Source organism: Lepisosteus oculatus, chromosome 17 (genome assembly GCF_040954835.1).
Source record: "Lepisosteus oculatus isolate fLepOcu1 chromosome 17, fLepOcu1.hap2, whole genome shotgun sequence".
NCBI classification, from domain to species: Eukaryota; Metazoa; Chordata; class Actinopteri; order Semionotiformes; family Lepisosteidae; genus Lepisosteus; species Lepisosteus oculatus.
Genome location: NC_090712.1, coordinates 9,152,522 through 9,176,309, shown reverse-complemented (window position 1 = coordinate 9,176,309; position 23,788 = coordinate 9,152,522). Strand labels below are relative to the sequence as shown.

The 23,788-nt window shown below is 38.8% G+C and overlaps 1 protein-coding gene across 3 annotated transcripts in view; it reads right to left on the bottom strand.

Annotated features, from left to right (window-relative positions):
- The window catches only part of sertad2b (SERTA domain containing 2b), a 42,373-nt gene that overhangs the window by 18,164 nt on the left and 421 nt on the right, over positions 1–23,788 (bottom strand). The window lies entirely within an intron of this gene.

Here is a 23,788-nt window from a genome sequence, read left to right as displayed (position 1 = left end):
TTTTAACCTTTAGTCTTTATCCACTTAGTGGCCGATCAATAATGCAATTAGTTTCCCAATACAGGCAGGGGCATACAAGTGGTCAAAAGCAAAAGAGTGCATTCTTTTCTCTTGTTGTTTTGCTTTAATGCTGCATGAACATGGTGATCACGATTCAGAAAATCTCCTTATGAATTTATGAGCCAGTAATTAGATGACTTCCAATTCTATGAATTAAAGACCTCAGAATGTCTTTCGCAGCACAGATTGAGAGTGTCTAATTTTCATATTTATCGCAATATAAACAATTCCTGTTTTTAGGGGCAAAAGAGTCCATACCTCTGGATAAGCAACATATTTCACACCTGAGAATCTGTTTTCTATTAATAAGGATACCTTAGGGCAGGGTTCTCAAATGTATTGTTCCTGAAGGGGCTTGTATCTTCTGTATTGTTTTTGGCCTCAGATCCCTATAACCTAGTTGGCCTAATTATTTAACTGCCTAATTGCAGTATTTCTAACAAGGTTCTGGATTTTTTTTTAGGTATCTACTTTTGATGAATAAATATTGAGTAATCAACTGTAAAAGACCTTACAAAAACTCGTATACATGACCAGCCTAAAAAAAGCATTGTTGAGTTGATTAATAAACTAAGTTTGGGGGTTGGAATGAATAACAGAAGGCACCAGATCCCCCAGGGCTGGAGTTTAAGACCCTTGCCTTCGGGTAAACTTTACTTCCAATGAGCCCTTAATGTGCAGATGGCAGGGAAGAAAGTTTTCGTGAAATGGAAACCTTGGAAGAAGAGAAACAGCACATGATCAGCTCTGGACATTTTCCTGTCTTGACTGCAGAATATTCACATTGAACTACTGTAAATACAGCCGTATGGGTGTGGAATATCTGTCTCGGGCAATTTGCAGTTGCAGTGTATTTATTACATTTTACACAATTTTGTGCATCGTGCAGTCCATAAAATTTATACTTTTTTGAAAGGCATATATATGATGCACTAATATATAAAGTAATATATACTGAAAATTTAGAAATGTATACAATTCCTGAAATGTTACCCCCATTACCTCTAAATGGGATATAAGGTTCCAATATCATTGGAAGTCACAATCTAAGTACTGCCTGTTACCTTTTGTGTCACAGCAAGAAATGTGGGCATTTGAGTTTGCGGATACAAATATGTAAATCTTCGTCCACACATAGCCTAACAGCTACTGTACATAAAAAGCTTGAACACAGGTAAAATTCTAAACCCTCCTTGGAGCACAAAATTAAAGTTTTTATCCCTCTGCTCCTTTAAAAAGTATGAAACACCAATCACTGCTTCTCAGGAATACTTGGAAATGCACCACCAGTGATGAATACACATTATAAGAAAATGTTTAATATAGGCATTCAAGGTAAGGGTAAAGATTTAGCCAATTCTTAAATAAAAAACTATTCCTGGACCTCTTAAGATGTGGTAACCAAAGCTGTGAATAACACAGCTAAAGTAAAATAACCAAAAACATTTTATGCAATTTTATTTTATGGAGGTGAGTGACAGACTGAAACGGAACTACACAGTAAAGGCCTGTGACGTACATCCAGAGTGTACGGAAATAACTTAAAAAATTAGCTGAAATTAACCAGGATTTCCAAAAATGGCAACCTCTCTGCCCTCGCCAACCTAACTGGTAAAACGCTGTTTTTACATACAGTATGAAGGACATTACTGTAGCGCACTGCTACAGAAGGCACCAAGTTCAGCCTTCACCGGTAAGTTTGTTTTTAAGATAAAGTTTAAAAAAGTGTATTTTTAAAAATAAAATGACGGTATGCCTCCTCAATGCATTCAGGAAAGATATTCAAAATAGCACTAAATAACACTGAGTAGTACCGGACAGCGTCAAATGAGAATAAATTTCTCATCTTGGACTCTTATTATGAATACTAAACATACAATATTAATAAAATCTTCAAATCACTAATCAAAGGTGAATTAAACATCAAAAGTATGCATGAGGCTCTGCTGTTTCATGTCTAGCGTCAGCGTCTGAATAACTTGCTTGTGTGACGAGACTTCGTAGCGTTTGTCGTCATTAGTATCCTGACAGGTACTCTACACACTCTGCCTAGAACCAGTTAATCAGGTATTTCAAATCAAGCTGGTGTAGCAACAAAAAGTGGACTTGGCTACAGTGACCAAACACAAGTCAACACAATCACTCAAACTACAGCTTCCACAGCCACGGGTGATGGAGTACAAACGTCTCTGGGTGCTCAATACTAATTCAGTTGCTCCACCTAGAACCCTAATTGTATCAAAGGTCTGGATCTTCTGCATATACAGATCCTGAAGAGTTACTGTGTTGTCAGCTTTTGTAGGAACATGCACTGGAATACAATAGAGCCAAATGACAATCCGTCTTAGAACATTTTCCCTCCTTGAGTTTTTAATCTGGGGTTAAAGCATTTAAAAAACGCATCCTGTATGACTTTCCTTGTGGCAATGTCAAGTTGATACAATCCAGTCCTTTACCAGTGGCCAGCAGAAGCATTTATTCTTCTGGACCTATCTTTGCAAGATGTGTTTGTTTAGTCAATTGGGCAGCATGATGGGGCAGCGAATTTCAGTGATGGGGCCTGGGCTCAATTCCTGGGGTGATGCTTGCGTGGAGTTTTTTGGAGCCAGACTGTACTGGTAGGTTAATTGGCTTATGGGATACTTAGCCCTGGTGTGAGTTTGTGTCTGCATGTCTGTCCTTGTGTCTGTTGCTTGTGTCAGGCTCCAGCTACCCTGCAGAGAATTTAGATATTTATACAATATGCATGCACAAAATGCATATCTATCGATATATAAAATAATGTCCATTTTAAAATGTCATCTTAATTTAAACTTCATTAAATCAAATGAACAAGGTATTGTTGTAACCTATTTTGAAGTAATCATCCACAGCAGACCATCCTGTCATTCAATTCTAACCCAGGCAATATCTTTCTTAGTCAAACATGAACTGTATTTTACACAAATGAAGCAGTCTCTTTAATCATAATAACAACGAATAATGGAATAGCACTTAATAAACATTCCATATTGCCAAAAAAAACAGACTGGTGCCGAGGTACTGTAGTTACCTCTTTTCAAAAGTCTCGACCATATCTAACAATTCATTAAGAATTCAGAAGTAAAAAAAACCGACAGGATCATTGCTCCCTTCTAAACCATCAATGCAGCATAAGCTCAGAAGAAGTAGAATGCCTTTTAAAAGAGCGAGTATGTGCAGGTGTTTCTGAGTTCTGTGTGCAAATCACGGTGTACCCTTCCAAGAGCACCGTGGGAGAATGTGGCACAACCACTTGCTCCATTCGAAGACATCTGCTCTGTGCAGCCAATTGCCATGCAAGACCAAGCTGACCAGAAATTTACTGTGACCAGATGGCAAAATAAATCTCATGTCATCCTGCTTCCCACTGCACAGGTTGCAGGTTGTGTAATAATACCCCCACTCACACCCTGGAACCCAGTCCGTACTGCTAGCTTAGCTTCCATGGCACTGCGATGACAACAACGACATACCGATTCATCATCCCACAGCTCATTACAGCTCCTGCTTCTGTCGGGAGAATCACTTTATTATTATGAACACTAATTTCAACAAAAACTCTCTTTTGGTGAATAAAAAGGGCCAATGGGTGAAGAGTTTGTCGTCATATTGTATTAGCATAATTTTTCCAGTGGTCTGCATGATTCCAGACATCCACACATCCAGTACCTGTTCAACTTTCCAGACTTGTGCAAAGATCACTACACCACAGGACAAACAGACAGGGCCCTGGCACTTCCAAGGGAAGATGTCAACTTTGTTTCTTCTTCTACACTGGGTAATTTCCGTCACGTTCTCCTGTAACCGGAGACAGCTGCAGCACTCAGAGCAATGAGAAGAGCAACAAATTGCGTGTGAGCAGCACGAGCAGTGTTCATTGAGAGGCTAACCTAATCTTTGTGCTGTAATGCCAAATGTAGCACTTTGGCTAAAAGTGATTTATTTTAAATGCTCCTGTATTTTAAATGCCCAACATTTGATTAAGAGCTCCTGTGATATGTACTTGATGAGTCCCTCCCTCCAATCACATTTCAGCTTTCTGAGGACTACACTAATATATTCTATGGGTGCTCAGATCAACACGATCATGTATCTGATTTCATAATTAGTTTATTTTAATTCCTGTTCTTGTTTTCCAGGAGTACGATGCTAAGGAGGAATGTACTCTCACTAGGGGAGTGAAAAAAACAGTGATTGTTTTTCTAAGAATACTGTGTTTTTAATGTTTATATCCTAAGAACATACCACCATTGAAGGGTAAACAGCACTCAAATAATGTTTGCAATAAAGTCATTTGTTAATTTTCCTCTGGATTAGGATGTTTTGATATTATTAACCATAATTATTTTAAAATACAATGATTATAATACATTCTGATTATTCTACACAACATACTGTATCTCTGTTCCGTTTGATAGGACATCTTTTGATATACATTACATTGCATGTAAGAACTAATTGAAATATACCCAAAAAAATAAAGAAACACAAAGACCACCTGTATGTCTGATGGATCCACAAATATTCTTTGGACTGTATGGTGCTCAACTTCCGATTTTCCTATTTAAGAATTTAGAAATCCTTTGAAAGACACTTTTTAGTGCAAAAAAGAGATCTCAAAAAAGACACCAGTAATTTTAGGTCAGGGTAAAAGACTCCTATAATTTAAGGAATGCCTGGAGAAACACTCCGTGCTTTAGTTCTAACTACTGGAGATGTGGAAACTTTTGTAAAACAAATAAACCAGAAATCCTATTTTTAAATCATGGCAATATATTTTGCTCTTATGTTTAAATCTGGCATTTTATTACAATTTGTCTACATTATGAGCCTCTTCTATTGAACTAGTGAAGGATACAGACTTCTGACATCTTATTTGCTCAACATCATGAAGAATGAGTTGCATATGAGGTTGTATAAACCAAACAGGCTCTGGCTGGCTGTGGAAAAGAGGATACGCTGTGAAATTTTAAAACCGTGCTTGGGTGATGTGTACGAAAATTGCGAAGCCTAGCTAGGAATAGGACCTGATAGCTTTGCCATAAAGCTGCAAAGTGATGTATATCTACCCTTAGGGGTTGACAGCCGCTCCCATACTAAACTCTCTATCATGACAGGTGTTCCCACTCAAATATTTTGCATGTACTTTCTCCATTTTCCCCAAGTCAGTATGCATTATCAACAGTAAGTAACCCCCTTTTTCAATACCCACACATAATGTGATTTGAGAAGTTTCACCTTGATACCGTAGGTTAGAAATCTGGGCCGTCGAGGGTGAACACTGGACAAGTGCTAAGCCTGCTTGTACAGTACTTTAGGCTTCCAGCCTCTCATAAGAGTTTATGGCTCAGGACACATAGAAAAATGATCAAATATCATTTATCTGGGAAATGGATGTTAAAACAATGGCAGACACTATTGTAGGCTTGCACTTAAAAAAAAAATATGTTTCAAGACTGTTTTAATAATCTCCCTCAGAAAATGTCAAACTTTGCATCATAAAGTACTAATATAAGCAAGACCAAAAGTATTCCTCTTGTTATTAATAATAATAAAAGGTTTGGAATGCAGAGTCCTGATCAGGGCCAGAGCCGTATGTAAGGAGATCAGATTGAAGAAGAGGCGTGAGAAAAACTGGCACTGTATTCATCCAATCCAATCTGGCATGTGCTCAGACAGATGGCAGTAGTCACCAGCACTGATCACCTCTCATGTTTCAGAACCCTGGAGCTGTACGCACTTAAGAGATGAAAAGAAGAATGAAAGAGGCTCCACCAAAGCCATTATTCAGCTCAAATCAAAGCAGATCAAATACTGTTAATTCTAACTGCCTAATTGTATGTATATTTATGATTTACATACAAAAACACCTTGCAATGTTTTCTAAAGTTTTAAATGCAGTTGCAAATACTTCATTTTGTCTTTTCTCTTCTTCTTTCTCAAAGTGAGCAGCTACTCTACACTGAGGTAGTTCTAAATAAAGAAGTCTAGTCAACAACAGGAAATAACTCCCACAGAATAAGTGCAGAATTCAGACTCACCAACTCCTGAGCATGACTGACAACAGCCTTTTGTTCATAACTTATAGCCACTGTCCTTCTTACATTAAGAACAATTCTGAGTTATATTGCTGTTTCTTAGTGTCTGTCTCATGAAAGAATATCCTTTAATAAAGAATTCACCTGGAAACACAGGAATTACAATATCTATAATATGCATATGCCAGCATTCCTGAAATACCCTATTATTATTGTAGTCTCTGGATGACTTATTTTGATCACTTTTGAATTAAATGAAAGTTGTACACAGTGACCGGTTGAAAAAAAGTTTCATGTTGTCTTTTACTAACTTATTAATTAATCCTTGGAAAATGACCCTGTTTGCATTATCGTAAATACACCACGGTTCTACATACAAGTTGACTAATTGATTATGCTGCATTTAATTACTATCCAATTTCTGCTCCAGTGACACTTAGTCTGACATATCAGCAACACAAAGATTCTCAACATCTAATTCATTTCAGTGTAGGAATCTGGCATTACTATCTCTTTAATTATTTACATGCAACTTAACATGCAATCTAATGAAACTAGAAACTGGTTTGCAACGGACTAATTCATTTTGTGTAAAAATCTGGAACAGTTCTCTCTGTTAAGCAATTGGAGTGTGGAGCACATATTGAAAACCTAGTTGAACACGAGGAACTTCATCTTCATGTTGAGGAACGCGAGCTTCCAGCTCCTGTTCCTGTATTATACAGCTTCCTAAGATCACAGACAGTGGGACACAGAGCTATTGTGCCAACCAGTGTCCAGCTTGCAGGCTTAATTCTGGCAGATACAGGTGAGCCAACTGGTTCCATGCTGAGCACCGACATACCACACAGGTGTGGAATTCACTGGGGCGTGCAATCTGTGTCTACGAGAAACTGTTCCTGGCTTCTCTGCATTGCCTGCAGCACTCCGATGTAGAGTGCTGTGTGAGATGTCACTTATCCTCACTTATCTTGTGGCTGGCTCGTTGAAAAGCAAATGAAAGTGGGCACAGAATGAGTAGCTTGAAGCCCTGCCAACTGCATCCGGCACCCATCTATCGTTAAACCATTCGCATCTACCTCTGAAACGGCATAACAGCAAACCGGCAAGCTTCCCGGACTCCAGCGCTCCAGCCCCATGGATCTCTGGCTAACCAGCCCTTCGGAGCAACGGCAAGTCACGTAGAGAGGGTTTGCTCTGAGCTTTGCTGTTCTTGGTGCGTTAAACCGGACAGACGTTTGTGCTGCAGCACAGAGTTGAAAAATAAAAAGGGAAGCTTCAATTAAGAAAAAAAAAACTAACAGTACTGGAGCTATTTCTGTCCTTGTTAGCCACTGCTAGCAAACTATTATTAAATGGGTTTTGGCTGCTGTAGTGTGTTTGGGGGTTTTCACAGGAGACACTCTGGTGCCTTTTCTGCTCATGCAGGGAAGACAGCCTGGAACACAGCTCTTTTAAGTGTTGTCATGGTTATTAAACAGAACCTACTATGACTAACCAGCAAGGTTGAAGCTCCCTGCCCCCTCCCTCCTCCCTTCCGCCCTCAAATTGTAATACTGGACCTGAACCAAGAAAATAAAAGCTGTGGTTTAAGCTGACTCCGAGTAGGACAGCTATACCTAGCCATCATTTTTCATTTCTCCAGCTCATTCAAAGAAACTCAAAACACCTCCTCTTTTCTTTACAACACAAATGTTGTGGCCGAAATGCGCAGGCTGCTACTTATACCCCATAAATCAACACTAAACAAGAACACTGCAGGGGAAAATCTAAACTAAAAGCCAGCAGAGACCAAAACTGTCATTCAATTGCTATAAAAGTATTTTTCACCAGTTAGCTAAGAGGAAAGAACTGTGAAGAAGGTGTACTACAACCGATCTCATGTCCTGTGTCTGGGTCTGGGATCAGTGTAGTCAGAGGGTGGAGTGTACTGGTGTTGCTGACAAATCACATGAATTCCGTGTCATTCCACACTACAAGACACTCCTCAAGTCGGCAGGAAATTCTATTTTTATTTACACTCGCTTAGCAACCAAAGTATAACAGAGCAGCATCAGTTTTGGGGGAAAGTGAGCTACGTGCATTGGTACTGTAGATTGCACAGCCTGGAACACAGCTCTTTTAAGTGTTGCACAGAGCCTGATAGACTTTTTTACACAGTGGCATCCATATTATGGTAGAAGCCAGCACCAAAGGGCAGAATAAATACGTGCAATGTGAAGAGATGTTTACTATAAATCTGAACTCACCTAATACCAGAAAATATTGCATGTTAGCATGCTGTATGTTTCCAAAGACCCCTGATGGAAGATTGTTATGGTGCTTATTTAAATACTTTATGGAAAGCTGCTTTTATAAACATACTGAAAGAACCTTTTTGACTGCTCTAAAGAGGAAGGAAGGACGCCATGATGTACTTCAGAGAAACAAAAGGAGTTTCAGCTGCAGTAAAGAGAAATTACAGAAAAATATGTCTATATACTCAATCGTGCACAGTAGCCAAGGAACAGTCTTCTATATTGAACCAATTTGAAATGTCTCGTCAATCTGCTATATTTATTTTACATCCAATTTCACATTTGACGCAAGTTTCATTGCCATCTTGCCTCATGCTCGACTTGTTGAGACGTAAAAGATTTTCCAAGCCATAGCCCTCTGTTTGATAAGAATATATACAGTACATCACACGACGTAAACCTGCAGTGCAAATTTCTAATAGTTTCACTCATTGCAGCGATCTGATGTGATGATATAACCATCTGGCTTAAATTTATCAGTTGCAATGCTGAGTCTTCACAGGTGTTATGGTAATAAAGAAGGCAGTACTCTAGCGTGGTAGCAGTGTTAAACACCTACTGTACACAGTCCAGGACTTTATACCTTCAAAAGGAACCTACAATTTCTGAAATGCACGATTCTATCTAAAATAATTTTATGGGTAATTATTATATGGGTGTTTTTTAAATTCAGTGTTTTCTCTTTCGGAATTCACCGTACATCACACTTTGAATTTTAAAGTTAACCAATCCCCCTGCCATTCTGGTTTCTGGTTTCGTGAACTCTTTTGTTTTGTGTTGCTCTTACAGCACTGTGACAACACATTCTGCATATACTGTGAATATGCATAAATTATACACGGATTCAGAAGCTAATTCCACCAAGTATCACCCTTCAGAAGAATCTTTCCGAAAAATGATCATGATAGAGGAAAACACACAATGCGTAGGCTTAGATTGCTGAATTTAATGTATCAACATGATTTGTCTGATCAGTAAAGATGAGTGTTATGTGAAAGCAATGAACTGTCCAAAATTTGATCCATTATCAGAAAACAATATGTCATAGCAAGGATTATGGAAAAAAGTAGCCTATGCTGGAGGTTTAGGTTTTAGTAGTTTAGGTTAAGAGGACAAGCAAGACAGAAGGAAACCAGACAGAATCCATGTGAACAAATGTGAGCACATACAAACTCCACACAGTCTGTGGCTGCAGTCGAACCTGACACCATGTTCCAGCTACAAGGCAGGAGAGTCAACTGCCCCCTCACCTTAAGTAAAGATGACATTTTGTTGGGGGGGTAATTTTTTTTTTCTGCCCTGCAACTAGTTTCTTTAACTGAGCCACCAAGAAAACAAATACAAGAGGAAAACTTTGAGCACATTAGACACTTTACTCCAAAGTAACATGATGTTTATAATTAAGATATTACAGAGGAAATAAAATGCTACAAAAGTAATAGTTACTATCATTCTATATATATATTATTTCAAGATACTAGAATAATTTTATCCATCTTCACAAATCTCATTGATTCGTTAGATATTCATTCTTTTTAATTTCAGGGAAAGAATGATTTAATACAAAACTGTTTGGTTAGTTTCTTTTTTTAAATCTAAGAGGCCAGTATACAGGTAAGATTTTTTTTATTGAACGTCTCATCAAGTAGAACAAGAAGCATTACTTTGGTAGCACCCCTTGTTGTGGGGTGAATGGCAGTTCTCCTGTGCCCTGTTGTGTGCAACAGAAAGGGCTGTTGTACACTCAGCATTCAGCAACCCTGAGGCAAACGAACACAACCCTGCTCTTACTGTTGTAATATGATATCCGCTATTAGTGATCACTTGTGCTGCTGACTCAGGGACAGAGAATGTAGGAACTCCTCTGCTCTGGTAGGCAGAGAGAAGCAAATAGTGGAGTCTTGTTCCATAGGGAAGCCACCTTCCTATTGCTCTGGCCATAAGCTGCTGAGCAAACCAAACTGACCAGCTGCATTTCCAAATCATAAGAGCATACAAACAACATAGGAATTGTTCACCTCAAGTTAAATCCAGTCAAAGCTAACAAGCGAATGGCAAGAAAAATTCAGTGCTTTGTACACTTCCACAAGGGATTCTAAACTGAAGAAATGAGATTTTCCTCCTTGAATGTTTTCTCATCCTTACCTCCCTTTTTTACGGCATCTATAATAAGCTTTTCTTATTGCCCAAACTGTCATTTATTAATAGAAATTTAATATTAATATGGTAAAGCTCTCATTTGTGTTTGGAACAGCAAACACACTGGCAAACAGGACTATAAAGTCAAAGATCTCAGCATGTTCAGGGTCGAGTTTTCATAACTAAAGCTTGACTAAGAATCGGTGCTGGATCAATTTTTTTTGTTTCTTTTTTCCAGCTGTGTTTTTAATTTAAATTATCATTCATTGTCTAATATACTGTACTTTATTAATTAAAAACTAAATGCAAATCTGTGGAACGGTCTGTATGAGTTTCATTTTGGATTTCACCTATCATAGGGTCCTTTAAACAGGAGGCAGGGGCAATGGAAGAGAATTGCATATACTATAGTTCACACCTTAAAGAACCTTTAATACAACTAGGAGACAGGACTCACTTACTCTTTGTAAGGATAAGCACTGGGCTTAGTGTAGCAGTAAACTGCAGGTCAGCTTTGACCACAAGGTTCCCCAGTGCTGTCTCCCCTGAACAGCCCCAGCTATTAAAAGACATGTCTCAATGTACAACAGCAGCCCAGCGTGCAGGGCCGAGTGGCGAGTGGACTCTGTACAGGAACCCCTGCTGTGCGCTCGCTGTCTGTGTGGCTGTGCCGTGTGTGGGCGGACTTGTCCCCCCGTCGCCCCACCCTCCCTGCCGTCAGTAGGCCGTGTTCGAGGCTCCCCCCAACAGGACTTTGCCTTTAAGGCTCATCCAGTAGAAAGGAAGCGAAAGGCTTTGGCCTGCAGCTGTTACTGACGCTTTCGTCCCATCACTCACCACAGCAACAGAAAAAATAAAAGCAGGCGGCTGTGTTCCCACCCACTCTGATTTCTTTGTCCATATTTGCTCCTCTGAAAACACACACAAAGTTTCCAAACCTACAGACTTCTATAAAAATGTGCAACCACACTATTACTATTGTGGATTACAGTATCTTTGAGGCTTTGCCAATAAGTAAGCAAGTAGTCATAGAGAATAATACAAAAAAACTACACTCTTCTTGAAGTTATCCAAGAAAACACTGGGGTTTTGCCAGAGTCCCTACCTTACCAAGAAGACATTAGATTTCTACCCCAATGTGAGATGTTCAGTTAGTCTCTCTATTTGTTTTTGTGCAAAAAAAACACCATAGCATTGTACACAAGTGACAACAGAAAGCAAACACAACAAATGTTGTGTTTAATACACCAAAAATGGCTGCAGCACAGTGAACGTCAGCTGTGAGGGCCAGGCTCAGCATTTAAACCAGAGCATAAATCTCCTTTTCCAAAACATCAGTTTGGATAATCTAAATCAGGATGTGACGGCCTCTTTACTGAGGCAAATTCACACATTCTGAGGTTTTACTGTTCAATTCTACACTCCTAGGAACAAACGTGGCCTTATGTTGATCATCGCTCACATTATAAATGATGCCACTGTTCTGCTGAAGAAATATCAAATTAAGCAACATGAAATGAAAGGAAAGCAATCTCACCAAGAAAGAAGCCAAGACACTTTCATCTGAGCTACTAAAGTTAATAAAGAAGAAACTGCAGGGGTTCAGAAAATCACTCTGTCCCAACCATCTTGATTTTGGTAACATGACCTGTGCAGAAATGTAATACGTATCCTGGCAATGCACCCTGTGATTTAGGGGCAGACACAGACAATGCAAACAGAATGGTTGATGTGCACTGCAAAGGTCCAGCTGAGGTAATGACTAGATATCCCACCCCTGTCAAGCACGACACCACCAATTAAAGTGCCAACTGCTGGGGTGGACTTTGTTTTTCCTTCAAGGTGTTAAAAAGACAAAAGGAAGTTGTAAAAGCAGATTCATAAAGAATAATTATATTCCAGCGGGAATTTCACACGATGGGAAAGGCAGAACCAAAACAAAAAGGAACCAAAAAAGTAGATCTGACACCGTGTAATTTATCGAAACAAACCTGATGATGAAGGAGTGCATTCGCAGGCTGAATGAGAGGCTGATAAGTCTATTGCGCTTTGTGTGCTTTAAGCAGCAAAAAAAATGTTTTTGGACAAAACTGAACTCATTAAGAGTTCTAAAACTTAGCAAACATTCCAATATAAATGTAATAGAAGTTGCATGGAGAGTTTCATAAGAGCCTTCTTTGCAGGCCAAAAACATTACTTTGAGCATATTAATGTGAGACTAAAACTTAAACTATTAAATACCTGTCATATATATATACTGGGCTGAAGAACTCATTAGTTAACAGATGCTAACCAGAGCTGGGCAGTTTATGTGGGAAATAGTTAAGAAATATCAGTGCAATTTGTCTAAAATTTGACTAAAGTCAGCACAGTCACAGACAGCACTCTAAACCTGAAAATAAGTTATCCTCTTAGTTTATTATTAGATAATTCCTTTCTAAAATGGACAGGAGTTTAAATGTATTCCAAAACATTAAGTATCTGATTATTTGGATATGTCAGGAAAAAATGCTTTACTATGTTAGGGAGCACCAGATCACCTCTGTAATAGACGGCAATTATACTAAAATAGGACTTGAAACTGATGAGTCCGGAGCCAGTGTATAACAGTGCTATAATATACAGCCTTATGATAAGGGTGGAGCACAGTGTACTGTACTCCACTGAAATAATTAGGAGGTACGAAGTTCGCCAAACTCAAAAGAATGTGCCCTTTCTTCTTCTTTGCTCTTGCCTATAAAAGCTCTATTTATTAAAGCCAGCGCACATTAACAACAGTGAGACCTACATAAGACCCTCTCTTTAATGTCTGGTTATATGAGGGATGCCAGATGTAAATGAACAGAACCAACAATGGATACATTTCAGCACCAAAATTAGACTGTATTACATGGGTACCAATAAAAATGTTCTACAAATTTATCAGTGCCATTACAAGGGGCACCTTCACAAAGTTTTACAAAGGTATAAATTGGTCTACATGATTGGTATCCCTAATTTCTGGTAATCTTTTAGAAGTGTTAATTTACACACATCATAATAATGCAGGTTTTGGGGGATGAAAGAAAACCAATACTTACCCCTCTTCATTTATTTTTATCACTGTAATGTTACTTTTGACCCTTCTTGCTGTCGTTCTTCCAGCAGCTCCAGGTACATCCTTGGATTTTAGTAAACAACAAAGATAGCTGGTTCCAATTAACATTTATTTATGCTACTCAATTCCACTCTCTCTCCCCCACTCACTACGGCAGTAATTTCACAAGAGTATGATCTGTCCACTGTGGCTGAAAAATGTACTGTACACAGTAGGGAATGCAAGCTGAAGTCATATTCCTCTCGGGGGTGAAATTCAACATCAACACTGTCCTCCTGTGATCCTGAAAATACAGCTCTGCCAACTCTGGCCTCAAGACTGGTTCTGATTTTTGAGCGGTATAACCAACAGCAGCATTCCAGACCACTTACAAAAGGGAGGCAGAGAAAAAAAACATGTTTTCCTTGTTTTTTTTTACAGAAAACATAATATATATATATATATTTGGTTCTTGATATCCATTTGTTCTTAATAGTAACAGTTACACATTTTGCATGAGTGCCCTTATAAGCACAGTAAGGGCTGTCAGGCCTAGAGTTTCTGTCCCTTAGAGAACCCCATGAGACTCAATACTGTAACTCAAGCATTGAAATATTACTGTTACATGATCTGGGAGCTCATGGGGGTGCATCTTGCACTTACCCCCCATGGAAGATGAGATGTTCACATTACAAACTGTTATCACTGCACTCTCCACACCGGATGTTTTTGAAGCATGTTATCATTTCTGAAAACATTAATGATTTAGTGTAACAATTCAGTGCCCAAAAAAGAGATAACTAAGAGCCATCAGATTAGCATTAGAGCTCTAGTCATACAGAAAGGCTTTTTCCCCCATGTGGGGTGTGTTTATATATTAATTAATAACATTGTATGGGTCATGCTTTACTTGAATGAGGATAAGAACACTGCTTCCTTCATAAGCATTACAAAGCATGATATAGTCCTTATGGTCATTTGTGCAAATGACATTACAGGCACAATTATTTGGAAGAGTTGATAGTGAGATTGTTTCAGCCAAAAGCTAAGAGCAAAACTCTAGGTAGAGAGAAGGAAGAAAAAAATTATGGAAGACATAATGAAGAACTTGAGAGCTGTTAAAGACTTTCTCCAGATGCAGCTTAGTAACCGTATTCCTGGTAGGTTAATGTGAAATTTTATTTTGCTCTATGTATTTTAGAGGTGTGCTGTGTAGTATTTATCAAGAGGTTATGTCAGTCCCATCCAAGTTTTCAATTTCATTAAACAATGTTTAATTCTTCATTGTGAAACAGTGTACACAAAATGGAGGTGAGGGAGACTATGAAAACAGGCAAAGTAATACACAACAGTCTATAATACCATTGTATCCCACAGCACTCTATATACAGTACCAGTGTTGTCTGCTACAGGGCAGGCTGACTTAGCAGCTCTGATTTTACAGCACAACAGAAAAAAAACACACAGAACAGAGTGCCATCCTAGCTGTAAAAACAAAATTTGACACTGGTAATGAAGAACATCATGCACTTGTCTGCATTATGTTTATTATTGCTTCTTATCGTGTACCATTGTACCTTGTACCACTGCAATTGAAAAAAGGGAGTGATGTGGTTTGTTGTGGGAATATTTTCCTGTGAATCTTGATTGGTTCTCTATCTCTTCTCCTAAAAAAACCCTGTGATGGTCTGTTCAGTCCTCTGTCAATGACAGATTCCAGCACTGCTCACAGTAATGCTCCTTGATATCGGTACCTTTTCTGCTCTGCCCTGCTCTGTCACTGGCTGTTTCAGGTTAATACTGACAATAGACACCTACTGTAGCTGTTGAAACTAGCCAGCTTCATAATAGCACTGATTGCATTTTTCTGGGTAGACACAACAGGACTGCATCAAAAGACAAATTGACTTGGACATAACTAATACTCACAAGCTTCTTCCAGCTTTGTGTTACAAAATTTATCCTTTAAGAAAGAATGGGATCAGGGTCATTTCTTAAACACTGCACATAATGTATTCCCAACAGGATTGAAAACAATTTAAAAATACTAAAGAAAATTGCCTTAGGTCATGAAAGTATTCGCAATGCCTCAAATGTTTATAGGTCTAGGCCTACAAATATAGGATATGGTGTCATGTATTTGCAAGTAATATTTACTGAATGATACTTGGCTGCAAGCTGTGCTACCACACTGAAGTCACTGGTTGGCCACAGAAACATATTTGAGGCAAACATTAGCAGTTAACTAAAGCAACAAAAGTGACTTGGTATCCCAAAGAGTTGGAACAACAGTCTTGATACAGCGTTTTACAGAAGCACCATTTCTGATGTTATCAGGCTTAATAGGAAATTATCAAGACGATGCAGTTAATTCCAAAATCCAGTGACTTGTAACAGCGCTAATAAAGAAGGGATCAAATTATTAACAATAAAAGGCAAGTGCTCATGATTCTAGCGTCCTTTCATTTCTTCCAGGACGGAAATGGTTTCTTGAAACAGGGTTCAGCTAGACCACCTTCATTGAGGAACTCAGCTCTGTTGTACTGCCAGTTGCTTTTGTTATCAAACATCTTCAACACAAAATGCTGGTCCACCCCATCTCTGCTTCGAGGTTGACTAATACATGACTTGGTAAGAGGTCTGTGTACGCCAGCTTTCTTAGGCCCTTTATACCCATTTTGTTGCAATTCCAGTCTCAGAGACGACACTTGGTCTTAAAATAACAGCATGCCCTTTCAGTGCTAAATCACATTAAACTTGTAAATCAAGAGACTTCTTAAGCTTTCACTTCTCTCTTTACGTTAAAGGGAAATTTGCTGCCACCCACAGTGATAAAAAGCCCCCAGCACTAAAAATTCACCTAAAGATCCAACATAGGCTCCCTGTATTTGTTTATTTCTATTGACTGTAGCTTTTGGATAGCTTAACTAAAGTGGCACTAATGATAATGCACGGGAGTTTCAAAGTGTGATGTGTCCAGGATAAAGACATACATAAGACTGCAACACAGTAAAAGTTGTTTATACAGTATGTACCTTTCATAAAGGAATAGGCAGAACAAGTTAAAGTCAGCATGATATATACTATGTTCTGTTTAGGTTTTAAAAGATCTTGACCAACTGGTATATATATATATTTCCCCTACTGGAATACTTTATAAAGCTAGGGGAACATCCCCACTTTGAGGATTTACATAATTATAGAATTAGTGGAAGAGAGGGCTTGTGAAATCCAGATGAAGGTAAATGGCCTTTTAATGTCTCTTAACTGCAAGCACTGCAGTGTTCACGGAGCCTGGTTCTGTGAATCAGCTGAGACAGCTTATCAAAGTCACTGACAAGCCTTCAGCACCTAAAATCTGGAGTGAGACATGTTGTGCCGCCGTCATCACAATTTCCCATATCGCCGTGCTCCCGTGCTGTGGTTCCCTGGGACTGAACTTGCTTCCTTGATGGCCCAACTCTGCTGCACCTCTTGTCACATGTAACAGACACTCCACGCTCTCTCGTCACGCAGACCTGGCGATCACAACACTGTGACAAAGCACCACGCAAGAACGAAACATGAGAAGAGAACTTGTAGAAATAGCTATCGATTAAACCAAACGGGAATGCAAACCCTCCATAATTAAAATAGTATCTAAAGTTTTGCTTTTATGATAAGTACACGATGAAATTTGGAACATAATTCACAAAAACCCGCATCAAACTGTTAAATTACAGAGTACAATACCAGCTGGATTCAGCAGGAGAAAGTATTCAGCTGTATAGAAGTTCAAAACTCTCCTAGATAACCTGACAGGATCATGACCTGAAATGTTCTCGACACAAGTGTCTTCAACTGTGTCTGTTGAGTTGACACAGATTTACAATAATTGCATCAGGCATTCCTTGCATTAGCCTTTGAGCTGCAGCCAATGAAAATAAAATGTAATCACAACTGCACTACACTTTTAATTCAAGTGTAACTCAATCACATTCTACTGTGACAATACTGGAGCTGTACTTCCAGCAAACAAAAATAACACTTAAAGGAGGTGCATTTGTCTTTTTCTTTGACCGATTGTGGAGGTGTTTAAAGCTGTGGCACAGAAATAAAATGACTTCTTGAACTTCTAGGCTTTAAATATTGAATACAGTAGATGAGGAGGAAAGAGGAACAAGGAACAGATGTATGAAGGGCTGTACAGACTATAACATACATATCTGATGCAATAAGGTGCAAGTTTCCGATTCTGCTGCAGAGATCATCCCCTCAGGACTGTGAATCTTTTTTTACCAGCCTGTAAGGGTCCCCCAGACCAGTATCCTTCTACTTAAAAAAAGTGTTGAGTCTTATTTCAAACTGTTTATATTCCCAAACCACAGTTCAGGTCCCAGCATGAAAGAATACATACCAAATGCTTTGTTCCCCAACTCATTCAGTGTTATGAGCATTCCTGGAACACAGTCACTCCAGAGTGTTAGCTTGTGCCAATACTGTTCTCATATTTTTTAAAAGTGGGTCCATTAAATATGGATATCCTGTAGTGATGGCTGTTGAAATAGCCAGCTGGTGTTGGCTGTTATGGCCTTTCTTCGCCAGTGGCTCTGTTTGAAGACAATGCCACGAAGAAGAAGAATCTGCCCCTCTTGGCACCCCACCACTGCTTTCCATTCAGTGGAAAACTCCGACCCTGGCTGGCTTGCGGGCAGAAAGTCTCATCAGAACGTACAGCTGGAAAGCTGCCCTGTGTCCGTGAAGAAGGGATGTTACTTTACACTGATGCTACAGCGCAACACCGTTAAACGTCTTCAGTGACCACAGTGAGAAATGTTAAGTTCCGTGTGGTCAAGTCATTCGTGACATACAATAGAGACTGAAGACTTAATGTGTCGCCAGACAGTGTCTGTTTTTCTAATGATGTTCTGTGATGCTGTAACAGTGGCGTAATGATTCTGTGTACCCTCCCCTTCAGAAAAAGTGCATGAGTTCAGCTCAGCCTTCCACAGTGATGACAGCTAATCAAGCTGGGAGGCAACACAATCGACAGCAACTGTTACGCCAGTATAGGAGGTCGCAAGTTAGGGATCATGGGTGACACTGGGAACCTGTTAAATGTCATGTACTTTGCCAAAGTGAAACCTACAGTGTTTCCTGTGACTAATACTGCAAAGGATGTTGCTGACATTATGTCTCTGAGTGACATTCCACCAAGCTAACCCTTGCAGTTGTGTCACATGACCTGCTATCAGGCATAAACAACTCACAATGATGAGAGACTGACTCCTACCTCCAAATCACACAGGTCAAGTATATGTGCTTGAGGCTATTAGTTTAGAAAACTTTAAAAACAACGCACTAAGCAAAACAAAAACGCCAATCATGTTTTCGGTCTTGATAGTTCAGGTATTTCTTCTGCGGATACAGTTAGTTTGCAAAACAGTATTCTTTTCCTTCTGAACTGATTTCGCACATTCTCTTATCTGGACAATTTCTGCTGAGCTGAATCCTAAACTAAACAAACTAAAATCAGATAAGATGTTACAGTTCTGTGTGCTACAAATATCCTGAAAAAGTGTATTTGTGCACTTAAAGGGTTACAAGAATGATAAATTATTACTGTAGGATTTTACATCCAAATGCAAGTTTCTCAAAAGAGTTTCCCTTGATTCACAATAATAAACATGACTGATAAAGCCACAGAGCAGCTTTAAACACTTGGTGTCACAGGAATGCAATTAAAACTAAAATTCTTCATGGGATGTCCCGGCCTAATAAAGAATTCTGACCTCTGCTGATTCGGCCATTGGAGCGATCTAATAAATCCTTGTAAGATCATATTACACCACATCCACAGACGACTCCAAGTAAATGAAGGAGGATAACTCAAAGGGTCCATGTGGCTGAAGAAGAGGTAAATGGAACATCCCTGTTACTTCTGTAGAAAAGGACTGAGATACTGTACCGTAAGGCACCAGAAATAAATTAAATGAGCTGGTTGCTCCTTGTTCCAGCTCACTTTGTCTGCCATTCTTGATGTTTAGTCTACACTAGACTAAATGAGCATTCCGTTTCCACAGGCTCTTCAATCTCATTCCTATTGGCCACAATTCCATCTGGATGTAGAAGTCAAAGTTAATTTTTTATCATGCTTCTTTCTTTGCCATAGAGCACCGAGGCACGATCATGTACAAGCAGAGCTGCACATTGCCCTGATCCTTGGTTCCACTCTCCTATACAGAGGGCAGGAAGTATTTCTTCGAGGCCACAGGCACTAGCAATAAACAACCAAGGAGGCAGAAGTAGTGGGCGTTAAAGCCATAAAGTGAGCATATGAAGTGGGCCTTTGTGAGCCAACACAAAACCAAAAGACTGTCTTCTCATCATTCAGCTGTAGTATCTTACAATCAATGCTCGGCTTCAGCATCGCTACACTATGCTACTAATTAATAGTCTATCATAATGTGCTTGCGCTGTTTTAATTGAATTGACTTGATAATATTCAAGACCGGCAAGTGCTGCACTAAATTAACAAATTTACATATAAAGTGACATCGTTGAGTAATGGTGTTCATTACTTATGAATACATGGTCGTCAAAGGCTGTTCAGGGATCTTTTGCCATTATTCCCATCTGCATGCTCTTCATATTGCATAGAGATACGAGGGAAATCAACAACCCCCCCAACCCACCCCCAGATATCCACACAGCAAACACTCTTGAGAAATAAACCAGAATAATTTAGCTTCTACAGAATATGTGCTGCATGCATTTTCACATTTTGTTTAGTGCTGAGAAACTTTCACATCCCTTTCTCAAAAGTGTAGGTCCTGAAACTTTGGTTATTAGTTTATTACATAACTTATGCTCCTAAGAAAGCACATTGCAATTAGATCACACACAACGAATGTTTTTTCTAAATTTTGCAAACGATTAATAGTTGTTTCCAAGGCAAAGTAATTAAATGCACAAAGAACTGTGAATGTGGAATCAAAGGCATTATTAGCTTAAAGACGAACTTGTTGATGGATGAAACCCACTCTAGCAGTTCTGTTCGTCTGAAAATGAACAATGCAGCCCATTGATAGCATCACAGTCATTCCCAATGACTTTTTTACCAACTGCAAAAGAATACAATCTTGTTTCCTTAAAAAACTAATCTTGTAAATTGTGCAAAAAAGACAGCAGTTCACACTTCTATTTGTATCAGATCTTCTTCTATAAATTTCTACTGAGAGTAGCACACCAAACATCCCTTTATGACTCAGGACATTTCCTTGTTTCCCTCTCCTTTTACGATAACTGTTCTGAAGGAGAACTTTTGCGTTTGTAGTGCCATGTACTGTAGTTAAACCAGCAAGCCTTTATTGGCCTCTCTCTCATGGAGAGGGCACTGTTACCCAATTATCATCCATTACCCAATCACACCTATGGTATACAGTCTTGTGGCAGGCACCAGCAGGCCGCCTTCCCTTATCGCTGTGATCTGATGGTAATGTTGCCACCTGGCACCTACGTGGGGAGAACAGACTATCTACAATAATTCATGGACACTCACAGGAAGGTAAAGCCTCCTACAGACCATGTAACACACAAGTTTAATGATCCTTCCTGGGGTTTGTGTGCAGGTGGATACAGACAAACTCTGGCACAGCATTTTCCTTTGGCTCTGCTATTCTGAACTGTTCAACAGGAGCTGTGTTCAAGGCTGCCAGTATAGTACTGGAGCAGTAAACACCATTCCCTAATCTGGATTAAAAGCAAAATTAGAAGTGCTCATCTAATCCTGCATAGTCAGAGGCCAACCATAGGCATTTATTATTGAATAATTCACAGCGCTCCTTAGTGACAAACACTGAAGCCCACCTAATTATGCATTGTGATAGGTTTATGAGAGAGTTTTTGGGTGCATCCTTTAGAAATCCCACGTTCACAGCTCCTGTGCTTCCATTTGGGTGACAAGAGGATTGGCCAGATGCTAAGTATTAAACAATGTAAGATGGAAACCAAGACATTTCCAATTTTGTCTTTCTTAAACCTCTGTTTCAAACAGTATGGTTGCCTAATTTTCCTATCTAAATGCAATCTTCAGCACATTAGAGCCATGGAGAATGCCATAATCACATGGCATTTGAGTGACTAAATGGAAGTTTCTGAAAGAATATTAATTTGCCTATTTTTTTTGCATTAGATGTAAATATTGTCTGACACTATAGAGCAACACTGCAACCCTCACCTCGCATCTCGGCACAGCTAGAAAAGAATGGATAGATTATAAAGCACTACATACAGTATAGAAGGATCATTTATTCAGGAGACACCTTCTTCATTCCAGGAAGGTATAGATCAGTACCATCTCATGTGCTACCAGTTTTAAAAAAAAACACATTAATTTGTTTTTAAAAGTGTGATTTTATCTTTATTTGGCATCTGCATAAATTCCACCACTCTTAATGTGCATTACTTGTTTGATAAGAACTAGTACCAGTCATTCTGATCTCAATCTGACTTATCTGTTCAGAAACACTGTGACAACAGCATAAATGGAAGGAGTCCATGGGATACACTATGACAATATCTCAAAGACCTGCGCTTAACTGTGTGGATTGCTTTCTGTTCAAAATTAAAGTAAAGTGCAATTTGAATTAGAAACCACACCACATTGAAGCAAAAAATCTGAAGAAAAATATTAAATATTAGTTCTAATAGCACTGCAGTTTATTACATGATTGAATTTGGAAAAAAAAACCATTAATCGGACCCCAGGTCACTTTATCCAGGTTGGAGCATTTTGCACCAATAATTTTTAATAAAAAAAGTTTCCTCTTAAGACTTGTGACAAGGCAAAAGTCAGCCTAAAGTGAAAAAATGACCTTGACCAGAACAAATTACTCTGGGCTCAATTTAGGTGCTATTATCATCTGTAACACCCCATTTGACACATAATGAATAAGACATTTAGGAAAAATAGAGCCCCAAATTCACTTTTGCCAAACAAGGTGTAAGTAAAGGGTTTTATTCTACCTTCAACCCAACGCTTTTCTGTGTAAGGATGGGGACCCTACAAAGTGAGCATTGCTGTAAAAACTTTAGGAATTAGTCTTCTAACTTTTGTTTTACGCAATGGTTTCAACTTCACGTTTCAAACAATAAAAACATTACATTTGTTTTGTTTTTTTTAGATACAAACTGATACAAAACACACACAAAAAAAGAAGATTAGCCTGGGGAGCTGTAGGTCCAAATTCATAAAGTTGGCCAGGACACTACTTTTAAAAGTTAATTTTCCTGCCAATTGTTTTTCTTCCAAGAACTAATTATGAGCGTTTTTGTACTTTAAAAGCATTGTACATATATTGTTAATATAATTCCCTTGGGGATACAGTAACACAAAATGCACTGTGAAAGCACAATCCCGTAATATAGGCCGGGTCGAAACCAGTACAACGCTTAACAATACTATTTCAGAGCTGCGTAAATTCAATTATTTGAACAAAAAGAGATACGTTATCAATTTTACTTCCTAGATATATTTTACAGTCAGGTAAGATCGGTTTACAAAACCCCGAGCAATGCACCGTACATTCAGTTAGCTTAATACAAGGAAATATCACCCGCGCCTTATTTTCAAATTCAGGGCACAAAAGGTCTGTGACTTTGCGTATTGTTCATGTCTTGCATTAACACAGCTTAATCCCCTACGATATAACATGTCTTTAACACCATTCTCTGTAAACATTTCAGTGTGTGAATGCACGTTTCTTGTACTGTTATATGGAAACCACACAAACTCAATGCTTTTACGTATTAAGAGATTTCCTGTGCTAGCATTTGAGGGAAAAAACTATCCTAACACTATCCAAGCACTTGTGTCCTTAAAAAACGCAGTTATATAATAAAACCCAAAGCAGCTGGGTCATGTCTTATCACAGTAGAAAAGAAACCAAAAATGTGGACAGACTAGGATGAATCAAAATTGCGTGATTTTAATTCACGTTTTCGCATTTCTACGCAATTCAACACGCTATACTCCGCGCTACATGTTTAATAAACGCGTCGCTTATTCTCAGTGCGTTCAACCTTACATTAACATTAAGAAGAATTGAGGGTGAAACATTTCAATAATCTTGTTTCAGCTATGGTTTGCGCCCACCGAAAAAAAGTTAACAAATTTT